This window comes from Notolepis coatsorum (genome assembly GCF_963971535.1).
Source record: "Notolepis coatsorum genome assembly, chromosome: 18".
In the NCBI taxonomy this organism is placed as follows: Eukaryota; Metazoa; Chordata; class Actinopteri; order Aulopiformes; family Paralepididae; genus Notolepis; species Notolepis coatsorum.
This window is the reverse complement of record NC_140182.1, coordinates 56196080-56206400: the sequence shown is the minus strand read 5'-3', so window position 1 is coordinate 56206400 and position 10321 is coordinate 56196080. Positions and strand designations below refer to the sequence as shown.

Below are 10321 nucleotides of genomic sequence, written 5' to 3'. Positions count from 1 at the left end.
AGAGAGAGAGAGATATACCGTCAGTGTGAACCCTCATGCAGAAGGCGGTGATATCTGTTGTTATGTTGAAGTAGGGGATCCACAGGTCCTGTGACACGAGGAGAGAGGAAGGAGAGAGGAGGGAGGAGAGGAGGAGAGAAGGAGGAAGGAGAGAGGAGGGAGGAGAGAGGAGAGAGGAGGGAGGAAGGAGAGAGGAGGGAGGAGAGAGGAGAGAGGAGGGAGGAGGGAGGAAGGAGAGAGGAGGGAGGAGAGAGGAGGGAGGAGAGAGGAGAGAGGAGAGAGGGAGGAGAGAGGAGAGATGGAGGACGGAGGGAGGAGAGAGGAGGAAGGAGAGAGGAGGAAGGAGGAAGTCAAGTCAAGTCAAGTAATTTATTTATAGAGCACATTTAAAAGCTTGAGAGCCAACCAAAGTGCTGTACAGTACAGTCAAAGCATAAAATCAATGTCCTATAAAATACACAAATACAAAAAGGCACAACAGGACAGGACAGTACATTCAAAAAATAGGACAAGCGGATAGGGGAGCACAAAGTACAGTATAGCACACCAGGGACAGAGGAGCACAAGAAGAGATACAAGAGGGAGGGGGCAGGATAAAATTGCATGGGAGTGTGTGGGTTAGGGTGTGGGAGAATCAGGATTAATCGAAGGCTAGGGAATAAAAAAGGAGAGAGCAGGAAAGAGAGAGGAGGAAGGAGAGAGGAGGAAGGAGAGAGGAGAGAGGAGGAAGGAGAGAGGAGAGAGGAGAGAGGAGAGAGGAGAGAGGAGAGAGGATTTGATTTTATTACGGATCCCATTAGCTGGTGCCATGGCAACCAGCTAGTCTTCCTGGGGTCCCACACAAAAAAATTCTTGCAAAACAGAATTATTAAAAGTCAGTACTCAACACACAATACACAATGAAACTAACAATTAAGATGGCTAAAATCACATGCAAGCAAAGAAACAGAAAACAAAAAAACGAAACAAAATACTTTACAGTGTTAAAATTTAAGATTGTTTTTAAAAGTGAATCTTTTTAAGAATTGCTTTCAGAATGCTCATCAATGTTACTAAAACATCAATTTCACCATACCTTTAAAAAAAAGACACACACAAAGTAAACAGAAGACGTTTTGGATAACATGGCTGCAGCTACACAGGAGGAAGGAGAGAGGAGAGGAGGAAGGAGAGAGGAGGAAGGAGAGAGGAGGAAGGAGAGAGGAGAGGAGGAAGGAGAGAGGAGGAAGGAGAGAGGAGAGAAGGAAGGAGAGAGGAGGAAGGAGAGAGGAGAGGAGGAAGGAGAGAGGAGGAAGGAGAGAGGAGGAAGGAGAGAGGAGGAAGGGGAGAGGAGGAAGGAGAGAGGAGGAAGGAGAGGAGGAAGGAGAGATGAGGAAGGAGAGATGAGGAATGAGAGAGGAGGAAGGAGAGAGGAGGGAGGAGAGGAGGAGAGAGGAGGAAGGAGAGAGGAGGAATGAGAGATGAGGGAGGACAGATGAGGGAGGAGAGGAGGAAGGAGAGAGGAGACATGTTTGCCCACTGTCATATAATTTGCCTGTGTTCAAATTATACTTGTTCTTAAATAATCAGAGTTAACTTCCATTTTGGAACTCAAGATAAGGTTTAAAGTGAATTATCAGGAGACTGAGTTACAGGAAGCATTGGGTTCATTTAAATAGACTACCATTCACAGCTGAGATCGCTAGACAGAGTGACAGAAGATAAGATAGTGACTATACTAGATATCCTGTCAGCTTCAAAGGAACATACACAAAGAAAATCATTGATCAGGTTAGAGTGTGAAGGTTCAGGGCCTCCTGTGACACAGAGACACAGACAGTTGGAGGGTGGAGGATTTTATATGGATTAAGAATATAGGGGAAACTTTGCTTAGGCAATCTTCTATATGAAATATAGCTTTGATTAAACTACAATTATCACTGAAATGATGTGTTCAATGAGGGGAACAGAATGATATTAAACTCAAAGTGGTTTATAGCCAAACTCACAGGATTAATGGAAGAAAACTTGCAAATAGGTTATATTAGTATTAAATAAATATAATTATTTAGAAAGGCATGGTTTAAGACTTTAAGGAATCTAGGTGAATAATTTGAGTAGGTCAAAATGATGAAATGCAATCTTTATACACTGAAATGGAAATAACTAATGTGAATATAAGCTTTGTGGTTTACTCTGGCACAAACTAGTAATGTTTTATGTTGACATGTGCGTCTCTGAAAGACATTAATTAATATATATGCATCATGTTTGGTAAATGTAATAGTGACAATGATTAGGCCTTAAAATCATTTGGAAAGAAATACTGTCTTATCAGAGCAGTTAATGGTAAGCCACGCCTACATTTTCAAAGTTCAAACTAGCTGGCTCCAGGTTGGATGAAAACTGGTTATCAGGTCACGTCCTGTAAAGTCGAAGCCAGAATGTTGGCCCTGCTATAAATAGAGGGCCGCAAGACACTGGATCAAGAGGACAATGAGAAAGCAGACAAGAAGATCTTCACAAAGACCTCATCGATGAAGGACGATTTCATATTCACGCTGCCGAAGAGATCACGGGAGACAGTGTTGTTATTATCAAGTGAACATTTTTGTTAGAATATTTTGGCTGCCATTCAGAGCTTGAAACTTCTTTTTACATCAAGTGTTTTTGAGAGCAATTATTGATTGGTTCTTGTGGTCAATAAATATACCATCAGAAGACATTGAGCGAATGTTTGGACTAATTTTTTAACAGTGTTACATCGGTTTTGAGACAACAGCAGAACAACCAAGAGTACTGTGTATCATTCAGATACGATACCACAATCACCAAATTCTAGGGCTGTCCCCGACTAAGGATTTGGATGGTCGACTATGATTGGCCAAAATTTGCCGTTAGTCGACTATTGGTAGACTAAAAATAAAATAAAATAAAAAAATAAAGTATAATATTTTTTTTATTTTTGTATCATTCCAATTGGGCTGTGGGGGGTGCTTAATGTCTGAAGGAGTCGACTGAAGGCTTCTTGTCCTCTGCAAAAGCATGCAATTGGTCCACTGATACATCTTGATATTTGTCTAGTCTAGTGTGTTCATTAGATGGGTGAAATCCTCTTTCAGTGCCTCTGTGCCTGTTTTCGTAGGCAGTTAGCCTCTGGTATGCGTGCCATTAGCGTTAGCCTCGTTCTAGGCCTCTTTTCTTTTGGAAAGAATGATACATTTTTTATTTTTTTTTATTTTTTTTTACTAATAGGTTGGCCAGTCGACTACGGCTCCTTTCGACCGATTAGTCGACTAATCAACTAATAGGGGTCAGCCCTACCAAATTCATAATTACCCCACACCTGTTTGCTTAGACCACCCCTTTCCCGCACTTCCCAATCTCAGTTTTGTTTACTCTACCGAGGGTCAAAGTTGTGGAATTCTTTGCCTCCACATATTTTGGAATTGTCTTTTGTGAAGTTCAAAAGAGCACTGAAATCTCATCTCCTAGATCACCAATATTTCCCATATGGGTTTTCTTTACAAACTGTGGTCTGATGGCTTGTTGTATTTTGTTATTGTATTTTGGTTTTATTATATATTCTTCCTGTCATTAGTTGTTTTCTCTATACCCGAAATCGTATGGCATGGGTGCCTGCTTCAGTGTCTATGTAGACCAGGGCCCTATTCCCCGTACCTGGTTCAACTAAGTCGATCAAAAGTCCCATTATCCAGATTCAATTAACCCGGTTTGAATCCAGGCTTTCCCTGTTCCTCGAACGCTGATTCAGTCTCGTTCATTCGAACCAGACTTGATACTCAGGATAATTGCGTGCGGCCGCCTCACCTGAAAAGACAGCAGGTGTCGATCGCAGAAATCCAGATTTTCTAACGGCATTGATTGATTGATTGATTGATTGAAAACTTTATTAACAGATTGCAGAATGGGTACAATACAGTACGGCTCAATAGCCTCGCTGACAAGTTAAATGCATATCTATAGGCTAATTTTAAGTCCCTCATTACCCCAATCAATCAGATTATATTTATTTAAATGTGCCTGCTGGCAGTAGGCTTAAGTTAATGGAATGAATAATCAAATGAGATCTTGCTAGCGAAAATAATTAGTTAAACTCTCTCAGAATAAGTAGCCAAAAACAAGCCCAAAGAGTATCTAATTGATACGAAATAATAGATACTTATGAGGATATCTGTACTGTATGCGCTCGGCTTAGGTATCATGTACTTTATATATAAATACATGGTTCCCAAAGTTTTCAAGGCGCGACCCCCGAAATAACGTGTCAGAGAGGCTTGGAGGGAGGCTATACAGTTTCACTATTAATCAGGTTTTAATCTGTTTTGGACATCATCCATACATGCATTGAATTGATTAACCTTTGGTTTATACCAGTGACACCACATGTTCATCATCAGATAACAGTGCTTGAACAGATAAATGCATTTTCTCAAATTAATTCATCAAAATGTCAAAGGCTCATTCAATTTCTCAAATCCGTCAAACAGCGCATCTCATCAGACATTTTAATCCCAGTTACAATATCACAATAACGTGTGAGTGACATGTGATACAATTCAACAATCCACAGATTCAGATTCCTCGTAATTAATATCCACAGTCCAGTCACGCATAAAGACGCTTCAATTTATGCTTGAATGAAACACAATCCGGGCGCTCCGTTAAGCAAATACATCGACAGCGAAGAATATGAAACTAATCAGAGCCAAACGCCCGATAGGTTTCATTCATTAAAAATATCCCCGCAGGATTCACATTTGCAATGCTCCGCATTATTCAAATAACCACGTGTGTGTCGCGACGCGCGAGCACCGTATCCGTATAACTATGACATGCATTATTTTGGACAAAGTAAATCTATAGGCTGAATATGATTTATTATTAGATTAGCATTTTAGTATATTATTTTACATTTCAAAAGCCCCCTCTAGAAAAACGAAGCACAAAAACATAATTCAGAATGATATAATGGGATCTAGACTGTGAGAATTATTTCAGGAAGGGAGATGGCATTTCTTTGCAAGGGCGTGGCCATGCGGAGTTCGGTTTCCGGGTTCCTCTGATTGGCCGCGACCCCCACATGACCCGCCCCCCTATCCACCGCTGCCGCGTGCGGCAGAGCGAGCGGCCATGGACTTGACTTTCGCTTTCAATTTGACGCTCGCTTCCTGAGACACGCTTTGCTCGCTGCTGTTAATAATATTGTCGCTTTTCACATCGCATGCTCTTGTGCAGTCATCTAGTTAAAGACAGTAGAGGTTGGCGTCAGTGTAAGTTAGTGTTGTGTTCATTCATAGTTAAAGACAGTAGAGGTTGGCGTCAGTGTAAGTTAGTGTTGTGTTCATTCATAGTTAAAGACAGTAGAGGTTGGCGTCACGGTCAGTGTAAGTTAGTGTTGTGTTCATTCATAGTTAAAGACAGTAGAGGTTGGCGTCACGGTCTGTGTAAGTTAGTGTTGTGTTCATTCATAGTTAAAGACAGTAGAGGTTGAGTATGTTTTTTTTTACATGAAACAAGATAAACAATACAGTAACAGTGTTACGTATTACTTTCACATGGTGGAGGGATACTTACTGTCTGTGGTGCATATTCACATTGTGGTTAAGTGTGCTGTCACTAATTGGTGGTTTAATTGATACACACTTCTGTTGTCATTTCCATGTGTTTAAAATGGCCGCTTCTTGTATTTGTCACAGGTGTGGTGATTGAGGCACCACGCCCTATGTAAGCAGGCCAGAGTGCAGTCTGCAGGTGTCGCTCATCACTTGGTCTCCAGAACCTCACCAGAAGTGCTCCTTCATCTGTGCTCTGAGACCTTTCCACCCTTTTGGCAATTTTTGCTGTGCTATTTTTGACAATGTGCTTTGCTTCATTTATATCCTGAACTATGGAGTCTGGAGCACCCAGCTCCCCTATTATTTTGTTCTATTAGTAAATTGCTGTGTAAATAAATAGTTATTTTTGATACACTTTTGTCCAGTGTCCTGTGTCCACCACGTCGCATTCAAGGCCTTGACGAGCCACATGTTAGGCTTGAATGTAACATGGGGGCTCTAGCCGGTCTTCAAACGGGTAAGTATGCTCTTAATTTATAATTTGATTTGACTACTGGTATGCTTTAAAATATTTAGTTTAGTGGACACCACAGGTAGGTAATTTCATTGTTTTCTGGCTGTTGTTAGCCTCCTGTGTACCACGTACTCCTGGGGCAGTCAAAGAAGTGATTGGTATATGATCTTTGGCTGGTAGCAGGTGTGGTTGAAGAAAGCTAGGTCTACAGTGCATTAGCTTTCAGTATAGGTAGGTTAGGGGGCCGGGAAATGTAATTAGTGTGTTAGGACCTGATGTAAGTGTTTTTTGTTAGATTAGACATGTGGTGGGCCTAGCAGTCTTTCTTTTGACTGCAGTATAGGTTTTTTAGAAGCTATTTGTGAGTCAAATCAGATTGTATGGAGCACCTGTTTGTATTATTAGGATTTGTTTGTTGAATTTGTTTGTTGAGTGACACAAGGGGTTTTGCCTCACTTGGTTGTTACTGAAGAGCGTTTGTTCCAGTATTGTGGGATAAATGCCTACCACAGGGTTAGTCTTGTGGGTGGTTCGTCTCGGCAGAGGCCTGTAGCTAGTGTCCAGTAGCAGTGTCTGCTGTGATTCTCTAGTATAGGATCTGTGTGCATTATTGAGCTTGATCTTTTTGATCCAGTATGTGTTATGCCGTGTGTGTATGTACAGTGTGATTTGTTTTGCATGCTAACATATAATGCCGTGTTTTGAACTACTGCTTGTGAGTTTCATTGCGTGCTGTGTTATGCCGTGTATCTTCAATCACTGTCATTTAATTACGTGCTACACCTTTTTGTGGATACAGGGAAATTGGAGTTTGAACCCCAGGTCGTAGGAACGGTGGGTGAGTTGCTTGTGTTTTGGATACTGAACTATATCCCTTGTTGTGGATTGATTGTAGTATTGCCTTGTATTAGTAATTAATTCATTGGTTGATTAATTACTTGATTAGTAATTAATATTGTTGTATTCAATTATTCATTGTTGTCATTTACTTTGGATAATAGACAATGACGTTGGACATTGATGACTTTGTTGCAGAGCCAACACTGGCTAAAGTAAGGAAATGTTCAAAGGATGAGTTACTACAGGTGGCAGCAAGGTTTTCAATAGACCTCGATGCAGCCCAGAAAAAGGAGAACTTGGTAGGTCAATTAATTGAGGAACTGGGTACACTAAAGGTTTTTGGTGTGGCTGCAGGTAGAACTCTGGAGGAGGAGGGAGAAGGCTTTGAGCTACCGCGTGGGCGAGATATGGAGCTTAGAACAGCGCGTGAGCTTGCAGCTGTTAACAAGGCAGACCGTGAGGACCTTGAAGCTAGTGAGATAAGGAGAGCAGCTGCAGCAGCTACAGCAGCTACAGCAGCAGCTGCAGCCAGAGCAGAACGTGAGGCCCAGGAAGCTATTGAGGTGGCACGGGAGGTACGCGCCCAGGCAGCATATGACCGGGAGATGGCGATACGTAATGCGGGTGGTGCTGGTGCTATACATGTGCATCGGGAGCCGGGTTTTGATATGGCTAGGCAGAAAAGCATGGTTCCGGTTTTTTTGGAAAGGGACGTCGATAGTTTTTTTTTATTATTTGAGGACATAGCTGGCAGTTGCGGCTGGCCAGCAGATAAATGGACTATCCTCATGCAGAGTGCTTTGCGCGGTATGGCACAGATCGTGTATGCGTCGATGTATCCTGATAATAAGGATTATGCTTTGGTGAAACAGGCTATCCTTAAAGCCTATGAATTGGTCCCTGAGGCTTACCGCCAGAAATTCCGCAATTTGAGGAAACAGAACTCTCAGTCTTTTGTGGAGTTTGTGAGGGAAAAGCGGTTGCTTTTTGACCGGTGGTGTGCAGCAGAAAAGGTCACCACAGTGGAGGAGATTAGGGACCTAATCTTATTAGAGGAGTTCAAGGTGTATGGCGTATCTGAGGATATTGCTATGTACTTAAATGAGAGGAAAGTCAGGACCTGTTCAGCAGCAGCGGTCCTGGCTGATGAGTATGTTTTGACCCACAGGACGTCTTTTGAGAGACAGCATTATCCTGTGCATGATGAGGGGAGGCCGAAATGGACTCCTAATAGGCCTACAGGGTCCAGTGCTGGGGGTAGTGGTAAGTTTAATGGGGCATGGGGAAGCGATGATGCCCGGAAGTGCCAGAATTGTGGGAGTGCAGGACATGTGATGGGGAATTGTTATCGTTTGCACCCAGAAAAGCGCCCGTCTAACCCACCCAGACCAGTGATGTTGATAAATGCGCCTGTACGTAACCCTGTTGTTCTGTCTCCACTAGATAGCAAAGGAGTGGATGACCTTTACACACCTTTCAGGAGTAAAGGGTTTGTTTCATTGACAGAGGGAGGTCCTAAAGTACCGGTGACAATTCTCCGTGATACTGGCGCATCCCAATCTTTTGTGCAAAGTAGTGTCCTGCCCTTTACGCACCACTCTGAGTTGGGTGCAGGGGTTGTTATTGAGGCTTTTGGAATGCACACGATGAATGTGCCGCTGCATAATGTCTTTCTTGATTGTGCCCTTGTATCAGGACCAGTGGTGATCGGAGTGACGGCTGGCAAGCTCCCTATGCAGGGGGTAACGTTGCTCTTGGGCAATGACTTGGCTGGAGGTAAAGTACTAGTGAAGCCGGAGGTGACATGCGTGCCAGATACTCCAGTGGCGGAGCAGTATCTCGTGGGCTTCCCAGCCTGTACGGTGGCTGAGGCCACAGACGAATTGGAGGAGGAGAATGAGGAGGATGTGAGTGAGGAGGATGTTACTAACCCATGTGGCACCGTTCTGGTTGAGGAGGCTACAAGGCCGGAATTGGGCTGCCAGTCTTCCTACAGTAGCTCTGACGTTCATGATGTCTCACTTGTCAGCAGTGATGATCCCAGTATGGTCAGTGTTTCTGATATTGATTCGTGTGACCACACTGACTCTCTGCCAGGCACTGGGTATGCTAGTCAACTTAGTTACCTGTGTCCTGTGCAGCAGGAGCAGTCTTCACAACCTGGTCTAATGGGTGACGACCATTTTGATTGTGACGAGGTTGATGTGTGTGCCACCATTTGGCAAAGGTGTCATGGCAATGTTACTGTGTGTGCCACCATTTTTGCTTGTGACAGTAGAGAAGTTTCTGACACCATTTTGTGTCATGACAATGTAACTGTGTGTGCCGCCATTTTGGCTTGTGACGGTAGAAGCGGATCTGGCACCTTTTTGTCTCATGACACTGTTGCTGTCTGTGACACCATTGTTGCTCATGACAGTTCTGATTTGAGTGACACCATTTTGGTTCCTGACCGTGCTGTTTTTTGTGACGCCATTTTGGGTGGTACTCTAGATATTTTTGTGCCTGACGTGATGTTGCTCTGTTCAAGGGATGGTGAGGACGTGCCTGAGGCGGTACATCCTGCTCTGGATGTTCGTGACTCACAGTCTCCTGTACAGCTATCGGGGGTACAGCCCTCAGTACAGTCTCATGTACTGACAGTGCCAGGTGGGGAGGAGATGGGCACTGTGTTGGTACCGGGGGTGTGTGCTGATAGTTTTCCTGTTGGTTGTCCGGACCGCAATGAGTTTGTTTTTTCTCAAGTGTGTGATTCCAGTTTGCTGTCTCCTTTTGACAGGTCGGTGTCGGTGGAGCGGCCTGTTGATGTGGAGCCTGTATTTTGTTTTCCTGTTTTCTGTCCTGAGCGCGGTGAGCTGCTGTCTCATGCTGACTCCAGTTTGTTGTCTCTGTTTGTCAGGTCTGTATCGGCGGAGGGACCTGTTGTCGTGAGTTTTTTGTTTGGTGGTGATGTGTTGGTGGGTGGATTGGCTTCTAGGCCTTGCGCCTCAGTAGGGGCTGAGTGGGGTTTAGTTGCCCAGGTGTTTCCACTAGCTCCGCTCCATCCAGGCCCGGCTGGATACAATTTGGTGGGGTCTCGCTTGGGCGGGTATCAGGACGGGGTTGCTAAGCGAGTGTCGAATGTTCCTCAGTGGAGCGCATTCGACGGAGTTAAGGGTTGTGTTCGACAGGGGCCGACCCATTGTCACTCTGTGGTAGTGGCTCGCTTTGTGGGTCACAGTTTTTTTTGGTGTACAGTTGAGTGACTCTTGACCGGGGCTCACACTCAACACAGTACAGGCACTACACATGTTGGAGTGTGTGGTTGCAATTTTTTTTGGTAAGGTTGGTAAGTATCTTCTTATTTATTTATTTATGTTCATTCTCTTGGTGATGGTTTCTTTGGGCTATAGTTGGGAGAAGAACATAA

The 10321-nt window shown here is 43.8% G+C and overlaps 1 pseudogene across 1 annotated transcript in view; it reads right to left on the bottom strand.

Moving 5' to 3' along the window:
* The window catches only part of LOC311245372 (patatin-like phospholipase domain-containing protein 7), a 202012-nt pseudogene that overhangs the window by 25357 nt on the left and 166334 nt on the right, over nt 1–10321 (bottom strand). Inside the window, exon 24 of the transcript in view lies at nt 19–88. The product of the transcript in view is annotated as a patatin-like phospholipase domain-containing protein 7 (transcript). The remainder of the gene's footprint in view (nt 1–18; nt 89–10321) is intronic.